A 12,643-nucleotide genomic window follows, 5' to 3' on the forward strand; every position below is an offset into this window, starting at 1 on the left:
ATATTGAGGAATTTAAAAAAACGTACCTTAATTCAGTAATCATGAACATCGGTTTCGCTCGGCCTCGACGATTCCAGTTATGTAAACAAAGTGATTAAAACTTTGTTTACATGAATGTGGTACCGCGCTGCCGCACTCCCTCTGTCTGTCGACTCAGGTTTTTTTTTCTTTTGTTGTCGGGCCGAGTCGGGTTTCACAAGCAGGTTGGCCGACGGACTTAACTACAGTTCCGAGTTACACAAATGCTTATCTCTCTAATGCAGGGGTGCCCAAACTTTTTGCCAAGGGGGCCAGATTTTATGTGGTAAAATGTCGGGGGGCCGACCTTGGCTGACATTCTTTACATTGAACAACAATATTGTTCAACAAATTTTAGTAAGCCAGTCTGTTTCACATTTCCATTTTTATTTTAATTTCAACAATCTTAAGAATTTCTTTTGGTTCATTTGAAACGGGTATATCACATGCAACTGCTTATTCACTTGACTTTTTCTTAAACAGAAGTCTCCTGAGTGCAAATTGATTGATTTGAAACATAAAATGTATCACCATGACTTTTCAATAGTCACAAAACCTTTGACTCGAACAACAGGGAAATGAACAAGCAATACACATATCCACAACTGCAAGGATCATTTGAAATATGACATATCAGTCAATATAAACACGGAGTGATGTCTTGTTAACTCGTGAGTGATGCCCTCTAGTCTCTAAATGCTATTACTCATTTAGTGAATGCTATTACTCATTTAGCCACTAGAGGGAAGCAGTACTCTATGAAACATCACTCACCAGTCTACGAGACCTCAGTCAATGCAACACGTGTTCCATTGCGCCCAACCTGCGGGCCAGACGGCACTGATTTTATGACAGGGGCCGAGGGCCGGATGAAATTCGACCGCGGGCCGGATTTGGCCCGCGGGCCGGACTTTGGACATGCCTGCTCTAATGGGTAGCGAACACACTCACGGTGTCGCCTTGCAACACGTTTGTTTACGACATTCTCGTGTGATTTTCGGATGGGAAAAACAAAAAAGAAAAAAAGGGCTTCTGACGCCCGCAACAATGGCTAAACGTACTGTGCCTTCTAAATCCACTAGTGAACCGAAAAAGAGGAGAATGATGACTGTGAGTGAGAAATTAAACTCACTTGACAAACTCAAGGAAGGCGAGAGTTACGCGGCCGTAGCACGTCATTACCATTTGAATGAATCTGCAGCGCGTTACGCCAGGAAAGACGAACACAAGACCGCAAAACGGCTTCTGTAACTTTTAATAAAGAAGCGAAACGGGTTGTGACACCGCGTAACACACGCATTGTTAAAATGGAAAATGCTTTATCGTTATGGATAATGGATTGCAGAAGAAAAATTAGTTTGGACACAAATATCATTTGAGCCAAAGCAGCCAGATGTCTGTATCATATCTGTCAACTCATACGGTTTAGCCATAGTTCATACGGATTTTGTGGTGAATCTTGCATATATGGCTGTATTGCACAAATCATACGGATTCTGAAAATTTCCCTCCCCCTCCCCACCCCCATCCCCCAACAGGTAGTTCCGTTGGCTTTTGCCCAGAATGGTGCAAGTCTATGAATGTTTTCATTTCCGGTAACTTTCCAGTAAATTACGTGGTTCCTAGTTGGTCCTTAGTTGATTAGACATGAACCAGACATTGTATTATGGAGATCTACAATAAATATCATTGAAAATTTTGTGTTTTTTAATGCCGTTATTTTGACATATAAAATGCTTTGGTATGTTATAATGATTTTATTTCCTCTTTATAAGGATTTTTTTTTGGTAGTTTATACAGGTTGGCGCTCCGAAAAGTTGACGGGTATGCTGTATGAAAAAATAGCCCCTGAAGGAGGAGAGGGCGCGGTGGCAGGGCTGACGGCAACGATGAAAGTCCAGGTGAACCCCAGCCAAGTACGAGTGCAGCAATTGATTCTCCCCCTCAAGGAGGTGGTTTTATGGCCAGCAAAGGATGGGTTGATAAATTTAGGAAGAGATTTGGCCTTAGATGCGTGCCATTGTATGGTGAGGCTGCTTCTGCCAATAATGAAGCTGCTCTTCGTTGTGTCAAGGAAGAGTTTCCCAAGATAATAAATGAGGGGGGCTATCTCCCTGAATAAGTGTTCAATATGGATGAGACTGGCTTCTTCTGGAAGAGTATTCCATCGCAGACTTTCCTGTTCAAGGATGAGGTGATGAGGCCAGGCTTCAAAGCACATAAGGATCGCCTGACTCTCCTTATGTGTGGAAATGCTGCTGGGTTTATGCTGAAGTCTTGATTAATCTACAAATCGAAAAATCCTTGGGCCTTAAAAAATAAAAACAAAGCTCTCCTGCCTCTCTACTGGATGCACAATAAGAAAGCCTGGGTTATGAAAACCCTGACTTCGGACTGGTTTGTCAACTGCTTCATCCCACAGGCAAAGCTGTATCTGGCAGAGAAGAGGATTCCCTTCAAGGTGCTCCTCTGAATGGACTGTGCAGGAGGACATGCAACGGACCTCCACCATGATGGGGTTCAAGTGGAGTTCCTGCCCCCCAACACCACGTCCCTCATCCAGCCCATGGATCAGGGAGTGATACGAGCATTCAAGGCCTTGTACACACGGTCAATGATGGAGTGCCTTATCTCATCCATCAGTGAAGAGAACAAGGACTTCACCTTGAAAAAATATTGGAGGGAATATTCTATCTCGGCGTGCCTGGTGAATATTCAGAATGCTTTTAATGACATGAAAGAGCAAACACTGAACGGCAGTTGGAAAAAACTCTGGCCTAATGTCGCACACAGCTATGAGGGTTTCACTCCTGACAAAGTCCACCGCTCAGCAGTAGATAAGGCTGTGATGCTGACACGGATGGTACAAACTGAAGGGTTCTCTGACATGAAATCAGAAGAAGTTGACACCCTCATTGAGTGCCACTCAGAGCCTCTAATAGACGAGGACCTCATCGAAATGACCAAGTTGGCGAGTGAAGGTGAAGAGGAGCAAGCCAGAGAAGAAGAAAAAAGGCGAAAACCGTGACCTTACCCTCCAGGACCTGCAAAGACTGTTCGGCGCTGCAAAAACTCTTCAAAAAATGGCCCAAGAAATAGATGCCAACATGGTCAGAGCCATTGAATTCAGTGGGGGTCATGGTGTTGTACAAGAGCATCTTTGCTCAAAAGAAAATACATTACCAACAATTACCCATCACAATGTTCCTCACCCATCAGAAATCTTCATCCAAGCCTTCTGCAGGAGCCTCCACGTTTTCCGCTACCTAACCTTAAACATGTACAGTACTGTATATATATATACTGTACTGTATGTATAAAAAATAAGTTAGTGTTGCAGCTCCGAAAAAAGCAGACCTGTGGTGTTAATTTTTTAAAACAGTCTAAACAAAAACAGGTATGTTTTTGTCTGTCACGGTGCCTACTTCCGTTTGACTCGAGAGGCGTTCAAGGCCGCCTCCGAAAAATGAAAATTAACGGTTACTTCAATGAAACTACAAAAATTGAAACTAATACATCAAAACTGAAAAGCAAGCGAGGATATCAAAAAATAAATTCTATCCCCCTTACAGAATTTATATTGTGATTATTATCATTATTTGTGAATACACTATAAAAGAATAAATAATTATGACTGACATCTGATCGTACTGTTGGAGCTACGATCAAGGAGGTAATAAACGCCTCTCGAGTTGACCGGAAGAAAAGAAGGCACGGAGACGGACAAGGATGCACGTCTATTTGTTGAAAAAAGGAGAGCTGTTGTTGGGAAACAATGTTTTGTATCCTCATTTTTGTAATGATGTGATGTGTTCTTTATTTTGAACGGATCTGGCAAGCCAAGACACTACGCCATATCCGGTCTGTACTCGGCGCGAAATACTTTTTTTCTTCTTCCTGTTCAGTAGCGATGAGAAGCGGCTGCTCTCTGTGCAGACGGCAAATAAAACATGCCACGTGTGTGAACTAAACGAGTAAATTCATCTCTCATCGTTGTTCTCCCAAATACATCCGGAAGAAGCGCACACCTCACCAGCTGTGGTTATGGTTTTATTTATTTTTTTAAACACAGACTTTTTGAATGTTTTTCACAGTCTCAACAAATACAGGTACTGTACGTCTTTGTCTGTCTCCGGGCCTTCTCTTCCGTTCCACTGGAGAGGCGTTCATGGCCGCATCCGAAAAACGTAAATTAATTATTACTTCATGAAACCACGAAGAAAATCAAGCGGGGAAATAAAATTTTTGGAGGGGGGATATACAATTTATTTTGTGATTTCCTCGCTTGATTTTCTGTTTAGATGCATTATTTTCAATTTTCATAGTTTCATTTAAGTACAGTAATAGCTAATTCATTTTTTTCAGAGGCGGTCATGAACGCCTCTCAAGTTGAACGGACACTTCTCGAGTTGAATGGAAGGAGCGTAGCACCATCTAGTGGAGGCATTGTAGATTGCACCTAAGAATGCGAAGCGTCCAATGTATGAAAAAAAATTACAAAATAGCCATTCATTGAAGGTGTGCCTCATTTTTCAGTACATCTTTTAGTGCGGAAAATACAGTGTGTGCTCCACCAGACAATAAAAAGAACTTTTTTCAGAATCATTTCAATGTTATAGCTGTGGAACGGGATGGGATCTGTGAGGCTTTGCTGAAGATGAGCACAGGACCCAAAGGCAGACACAATGAACTCAGAATGGGTTTTATTGTCAGGAAGTGGGACAGGAACTAAAAGGGAGTCAAAATGACCAAGTCAAGGACTAGAAGAATGGCAGAAGTGATTCCAACAGGAAAGATTACTGACGACCTGGCAACGGGTGGCTCTTCAGACTGGCTTTGATGCCGCGAGTGGCTGACGAGATGAAGACTGGCAGGTGTGTAGGGGAGGCAGGTGCACTGATTAGGGAGATGCCCAGCTCACACTGAAAAAGGAAACACAACCAAAGGGAGGGGCAACACCGTGGACTAAAGAGAACAAACAATGGGTTCTAACTAGAGCTGTTTTTTATTGGCATTAATTTAATGAATTTTAACGGGATTCAATTTTTTCTCGCGAGATTAACGCGGTACACGTCACAAGCGGATTTTACATTGCTCTATAAATACACCAGAAACAAAACAACAAGCTCGCTGCAGAAGTCCACGCCCATGTCTGTTTTGCCAGCCACGGCAGCGCGAGACACCGAAAACGGATACTTAAAGAGTTTATGAATGGAAAGTTTACTTTTGAAAAGTTACCAGATTGCTCCACTGACAAGATCAAAGTTACCTGTTCTTCTCTCTGTGTGTATCATACAGGTATACGATGTATGCCACTGACACGATTGTTGTTTGGAACTATTTTGTGTGGAAGGTTACAGCGTTCCGTGTCCATATAAATAGAGCGGGTGGAGCTTGTGTTCGTCTGACAGTGAGGTGAAGTTCACCGGTGCAGTGGTAGCGACCGAGCGAAAATAAAACGTCTCCAGTGTTGTCATCGAACCAAGTGTAGTCATTCGAAATGAGGTCTACACAAAACCGTAGAGAGACTTCCGCGCAAGAAGGACCAACACAATCAACATAGCCTGACTGTGTTAGAGGGAGTGAATCCACCCCCCCTCGCCTTTTCAGAATGCTTTGCCCCAGCAGCACCGAGGAAGTGTGTGCGCTTGTTTGTACGGCCGGCAGTTTTGAATACAGAGGCACATAATGAACACTGATGTCCGGTGTCTCGTTATTCTTCAACAAACATACAGAAACAGACTGCTGTGCTCAAAGCAAACTTGAGAAAAACGAAGTATGCAACCATGGTTTAAATCCACTATAGGCTGAGTACTAGTTTACCTTAGATGTGCACTTTATAATGTTATATTGCTCTGTTTTGATTTCATAAAAAAGCTGTTAAAGCAGCTGTTGTGTGACAAAATGTTTTTTTCACTGTTGTTTATGAACAATAATATTGTGTGAGATGTGTGAATAACTGCTCCAAGTGAAAAATGTTCATGTAAAATTGAAAATCAAAATTGGCACATAGAAAACTGATTCATGATTCCATGTTGATGAGAGCATTAAAATGGGGAAAAATAGGACAAAAAATGTAAAAGGAAATTCAGAAACGATAAAAAATGTGTTAGTGATCACGATTAATTTTTTTGTTCATTTGAGTTAATTATGACAGTTGCATTTTTAATTAGATTAAATATGTTAATCGTTTGACAGCTCTAGTTCTAACAGGATCCTGATACAGTATGTGGAGGGCACTTCAATAAGGTACTTCAACCACGACTTAGACACAACAAGCACAAGGAAATCGAGGTTGCATTTATCCAAGTACATTAACACACAAATAAAGCAGCAAGGGATTTTAGATGTCGGACGGGATGTATGGAAACTACATAGAGACGACAGAAATTACAGAGACAGCTTTAAAAGGACTCCTAGCCCGAACATTCAGTGTCGGGCCATTGTTTGCTCTTGCTACTGTCATGTTTGTTTGTTTGGTTTGGTTTGGTTTGGTTTGTTTATTGAACATAAAACATATACAGTAATAATTTGACAGAAAATAAGGTAGATAAAAAAGTAAAAGAAAGAAATCAGTCTTCATTCAACACAGTTATTATGTTCAAGGGAGTAGGATGAAGTAAAAAAACTTATCTAGTCCTACCCCGTTATGTGTTTATATCTACTAAATCATTTTTATATCAATCAGAAAAGAAAAAGTAATAAGAAGTCTCCATTAAGGCTCATACTTTACCCTTAACCGTGATATTTTCACAACTTTTGGTTTGTATCGAGATTATATACATCCTCACCCTGGCACTCTTGTGTCAATTTTCTCTTGTATTCATAATGGATATTGCAATACCTTTCTCTATTTATCAACTTAGTTCTGATTTATCATTATATTTAATGTTTAGTATTTATCATTTTAACTCTGATTGGTGTAGGTTGTTTGTACTATTTTTTTGAATTTGTTTTTGAACTCAGCAAGCGATTTACTCATTTTTAGGTTCGTTTCGAGATTGTTCCACAGATTAACACCTTTGCTAGATACACTTCTTTGCTTGATGTTTGTTCTTGTTTTGAGTTTTTTGAATAAGTTGGTACCTCTTAATTCATAGTTGCTTTCTCGAATTTCAAAAAACTTCTGAATGTTTTGGCAGAGCAGGTTATTGTGTGCTTTGTACATTAATTGGGCGATTTTAAAGTCAACCAGGTCATAAAATTTCATCGTATTTAATTTAATAAATAGTGGATTTGTGGGTTCCGTATATTTTGATCTATTAATAATTCGAATTGCTTTTTTTTGTAGTTTGAGAATAGGGAGTGTGTTTGTTTTGCAGGCATTTCCCCATATTTCCACACAGTAGGTCATGTATGGTAATAATAATGAAGTGTATAATGTGTACAAGGATCTCTTATTTAGCACTTCCTTGGTTTTGCAGAGGATCCCTACGGTCTTGGCTATTTTTCTTTTTACGTTATCGATATGTGGTTTCCAACATAGTTTTGAGTCTATTACTAATCCGAGAAACTTGGTTTCATACGCTCTTTCTATTTCAATTGAGTTTACCATAATTTTAGCTTGGCGTTTGATTGGTCTTGTGCCAAAAACAATTGACTTCGATTTTTTCAGGTTAAGTGACAATTTATTTCTGTCGAACCAGTTTTTTAATTTGTTTAATTCGTTTTCTACGGTTGTCAGGAGCTGTTTCAGATTTATTCCAGAACAGTAGAAAGTTGTATCATCAGCAAATAGGACACATTTAAATAGTTTTGAGACCTTGCAGATATCATTTATATATAAGATGAATAGTTTTGGACCAAGCACTGACCCCTGAGGTACTCCGTGAGTGATTTTCAGTTGATTCGTTTTTTTATTGTTGAGTTGCACGTACTGATATCTGTTTTCTAAATAACTTTTTATCCATTTATAAGCTACACCTCTAATGCCATATCGTTCTAGTTTTTTCAATAATATACTGTGATCTATTGTGTCAAAAGCTTTTTTTAGATCTAGGAAAACCCCAACAGTAAATTCTTTGTTGTCTATATTAGTGGCTATTGCTTCCACAAACTCCATAACTGCCATTGAGGTGGTCCGTTTTTCCCTGAAGCCATATTGATTCTCACTTAACAGCGCATGCTTTTGTATAAAACTATCAAGTCTGCGAGAAAATAGTTTTTCTAATATTTTTGAAAATTGTGGTAGTAGTGATATTGGTCTATAATTTGTAAACAGATGTTTTTCTCCACTTTTATAGATTGGAATAACTTTAGCAATTTTCATTTTTGATGGAAAGATACCAGCTTTGAATGACAGGTTGCATATGTGTGTGAAAGGTCGCACTACATATTCTATAATCTGCTTGATTATTGTCATATCAATATTAAAGCAATCAGTTGACTTTTTATTTTTAAAAGTTTTTATAATATTTGATACTTCTTCTTGTTTTACTGCAGTAAGGAACATCGTGGAGGAGTTTTTTTCTACGTATCTATCCACTTCAAACAGGTCTGTTGGATCAGGAATTTGTTTTGCTAGGTTACTGCCGATGTTGACAAAATACTCATTAAATTCAGTTGCTATTTCTGCAGTTTTTTCCAAAATAGTATTTTTGCCTTTGATAAAATACTCTGGATAATCCATTTTTTTAGGACTATTTCTGATTACTTGGTTAAGTATTTTCCATATTTCTTGTGTGTTACCTTTATTCTGCTCTAATAGTGCATGATAATGATCTCTTTTACTGGTTCTTATAATATTTACTAATTTATTTTTATAGGTCTTATATTTTTTTTCTGCTTCTTCAGTTCTGAATTTTAAAAACAATTTATATAAATTGTTTTTCTTTTTACATGCGTTTTCTATGCCTTTCGTTATCCATGGCTTACTTGGGTCTTTACACTTTTTGGAAACTTTAGTTAATGGAAAATGTTTATCATATAAGAAGATTATGGTAGACTGAAATACTTCAAACGCTGTATTTGGGTCTTCGTTTGAGTAGACCTCGGTCCAGTTTTGTTTTTCTAGGTCTTGCTTAAAGGCATCGATGGAACGTTGGGTTCTTAGTCTTATTTCTGTTATACAAGTTGTTGATTTAGCTTTTCTATCGAAATAATTATGAAAATTATTATGTTTGCTGTTCCTTTGCTGCTGTCATGTTTGTTCTAGTAGTGTTTTGGTTATTGATAGTTTTTGTTTAAGTCGTGGTTTTTGTTTGTTACTTTGGACTGTTTTGGATTTAGTTTTCTTTGTATCAATACACTTCTTCAAATACACCCTGCTCCTCCCTCCTGCCTGCTTTTTGGGGTCCACTACCACCTTGCAACGTGACAGAATGACCCGACCACCTGGACCCCGCATGTACTAAGGACTGGTCCCTATTCCACCATGTGCCTGGCGGAGCGCGTCTGCGGCCGACACCCCTTTCCCTTTCAGGCAGCGCTGGTGATGTGGCTGTCCTGTTTTCGTCTCGTCAAGCCGCGTCTATGGTGGGCCGGTGGGCCGAGCCTCGTCCGCGTCCACGTTGAGCCGAGGCTCGTCACGTGTCTGTTCGAGCTGAGTCACATTCACGTCGACGACGAGCCGTGCCACGTCCACGTCAGGCAGAGCCCCTGTTCACGTCCGGCTGTTCCATGTTCCCTCTTACGTCGAGCTCCGTCCATGTCAGGCCACGCCCAGCCAAAGGATTGCCGTCGCTTTTGTTCCTGTTCCCTGGCGAGGTGAAGGTCACCGTTGCTTTTAGTTCCTGTTCCATGGCAAGGCAAGCCTTTTGGACAACTTTGGGACGTCTGGGATCCGTCCCTTGAGGGAGGGGTACTGTCATGATTCGGTTTAGGGACCAACAGGTGGCACTGTAGGGCTCCCCCGGCAGCTGCACACCTGTTGATCATAGGTAATTAGGGCTTTAAAAGGACTCCCAGCCCCAACACTCAGAGTCAGGTCATTGTTTGCGCTTGGCTTCTGTCATGCTTGTTTCAGTCATTTTTAGTTAATTGTTTTAGCTTCAGTCCTGTTTTGGTCATGTTTTTGTTATTGAGAGTTTTTAGTTTCTGCCATGGTGTTTGTTACTTTGGATTCGTTTTGTTTTGTCTTGTCAGCTCCTTCCAGGCTTTTGCAGAGGAATATTCAGAGAGGTTTTCGTAATAATAATACATTTTATTTATAAACGGCTTTCAAGACACCCAAGGACTCCTTGGGTGTCTTGAAAGCCGTTTATAAAGGCCTCATGAGGCGTGTCGACACACTGTGTTGATACTGTGCTGATACTGTGTCACTGACCACTGCCACCTGCTGGACCTTCAACATCCCTGCAGCCAACCCACTTAACAGACTGAACTGACTGATAAATTTTTTGGTATATTGAACATATAAAATATACAATTCGGTAATAAATTGGCAAAAAGTGAAGGTAAGATATAAAAAAAGGAAAAGAAAATAGTCATCGTCACAAATATGTGTTCAAAGGAGTAGAAAGAAGTAAAACCTATCGAGTCCTACCCCTTCTTATATATGAATTGATCATTTTTCAAAATAGGAAAGAGTCTACATATCAACAAATGCTTTTACCCTTATGTATGCTGTACTTATATATTTTTACAACATTCGGTTTGTATATACAGTACATACTCATTGGAGCACATGTATATGTCGATTTTCTCATTCATAATGGATGCGACATTTCATTAATATATTAATCTCATCAATGTATTTCTGATGTATTGCTATATTTCATGAGTGTATCGAATTTATCAACTTAATTCTGATTTGTGTAGTTTTCTTGTACTACTCTCGAATTTATTAAATTCTGGATTTTTTTTGTATAGGTTAATACCCCTTAAATTATGACAACTTTCTCGAATTTCAAAAAGCTTCTGGATGATTTGGCAAAGGAGGTTATTGTGTGCTTTGTCCATTAATTGGGCGATTTTGAAGTCAACCAGGTCATGAGATTTCATTGTTTAATTTGATAAACAGTGGATTTGTGGGTTCCGTCTATTTGGAACTTTCACACAGACCTTTCTCGTCGGCAAAACATATGAGGGTTCAAGGACCTGAATCAGCTCCTTGAACCCTTCACTCTCCACAATGCTGAGGCAGTCCTTGATAATGAAGTTCAGCAGTGCCTGATCGAGCAGCTGCTTCCTGGAAGCTTGATTGTCAAACATGGAGTGGAGAGTCAACCAATAATAATTACTGATTGCCAATTAATCATCAACATAGCAACCGTGAAAAGATGAGTGAACGTTTGTTTACCTGGCGTAATACTGGGTGTATCGCGAACTTCATTCTCATGCTTGGCCCGATAATGCCTCAGCATGGTGGAGGTTCTTCTGTTGGTGTATGACAATTCGACCCGGCAAATTCGACCTTTCACCTGTAATGAAATGTGAATAAGAAGTAACTAAGAGTTACCTTGAAATGTATTTGGATTAGAATGGTACAACACATGTCAATAATCTGAGAGGCACTCAGGGAGTGCCTATCGCCGAGATGCTCTCGGCGACAGAAGGCGATTTGAATAAATAAATAAATAATACCCTATTCTCCAGGACATCAAAATGGTCCCACACAGTGGATGATTTGCGTCTCTGCTCCATAATTGGCAAGGATGGGAAGGCACGAACACGAAGTCTGCAGTGATACGAACTTCGACAAGCAAGCGTGAGTGAGGTCTGGCTTGTTTCGGCAGGTGGCATTGTGTCGCCAGACGCACTTCCTTATAAACACTGTGCAGCGGGCTTTTGCTGCGTCAACGCCCTCTGGACTAAGTGGCGCAGCCTGGACTGTGCCAAGCAGCCGCTGCAGTCTAAACTGCACCGGTGCAGTTCACGTGTCAATTAGCAGCCTGGACTGTGTCAACGCAGCCGATGCAGTCTGAACTGCGCCCAAGAATTTAAGACAGCCTTGAGTCCGTGTCTTATGTCTCTTGAGTGGCGTCGATCAACCAAATCCTTGATTTCAGTCAATATTTGAGCATGGATTCCAGCTTCTCCAAGTCCTTTACCATCTTGCAGAGACTTTCCAAAACCGCAACAGTTTGTGGTTGAGCACAGTCTGAGTGTTGGAACATCAGCACTATGCCATCCTTAGACCGGCAGCCTCTGCACTTCCAATAGAGCCGCTCCCGTCGGTTGAATTTTGCGATAGATCAGGAAACTGCTAACACCAAACAGCAACATACCTGTTATCGGAAGGCCGATAATGTAGATGTCTTCCACATCCTCAAGGGACAGTGTTGACAGGCACACCATTCTCCGCTTCCTCCAAGGATCTAGGGTGTACCCAGCAGCAAAGGTCCCTGAGGGGCAAGTAGGCTCCCCACTGCCTGCTCTTCTCATCGAGAAAATTTTGTCGATGGCATTGAGAGACCAGGACTGAGTGGCGAGCAGGGAACGGTGTGGGTGGCGGTGTTGGTAGAGGAGCAGAAAGCAAAAGTGTCCGCTTTCGTCAAGAGCCAAGTAAGAATAGAGCCTAGGTTTTCGTACCATTTGTCTTGCTCTTGAGTGAGATATGTGTGCAGGTTTTGTACATCTTTTTGTGAAGGGCATGACACTGGGCACATTCCACTTTGCTTCCCTGATGTTCCTCAATGCTGCAGCTGAAATCAAATCATGCCACTTTTCCTGATGGACCGCTTCA

This window comes from Hippocampus zosterae, chromosome 14 (genome assembly GCF_025434085.1).
Source record: "Hippocampus zosterae strain Florida chromosome 14, ASM2543408v3, whole genome shotgun sequence".
Taxonomy (NCBI): domain Eukaryota; kingdom Metazoa; phylum Chordata; class Actinopteri; order Syngnathiformes; family Syngnathidae; genus Hippocampus; species Hippocampus zosterae.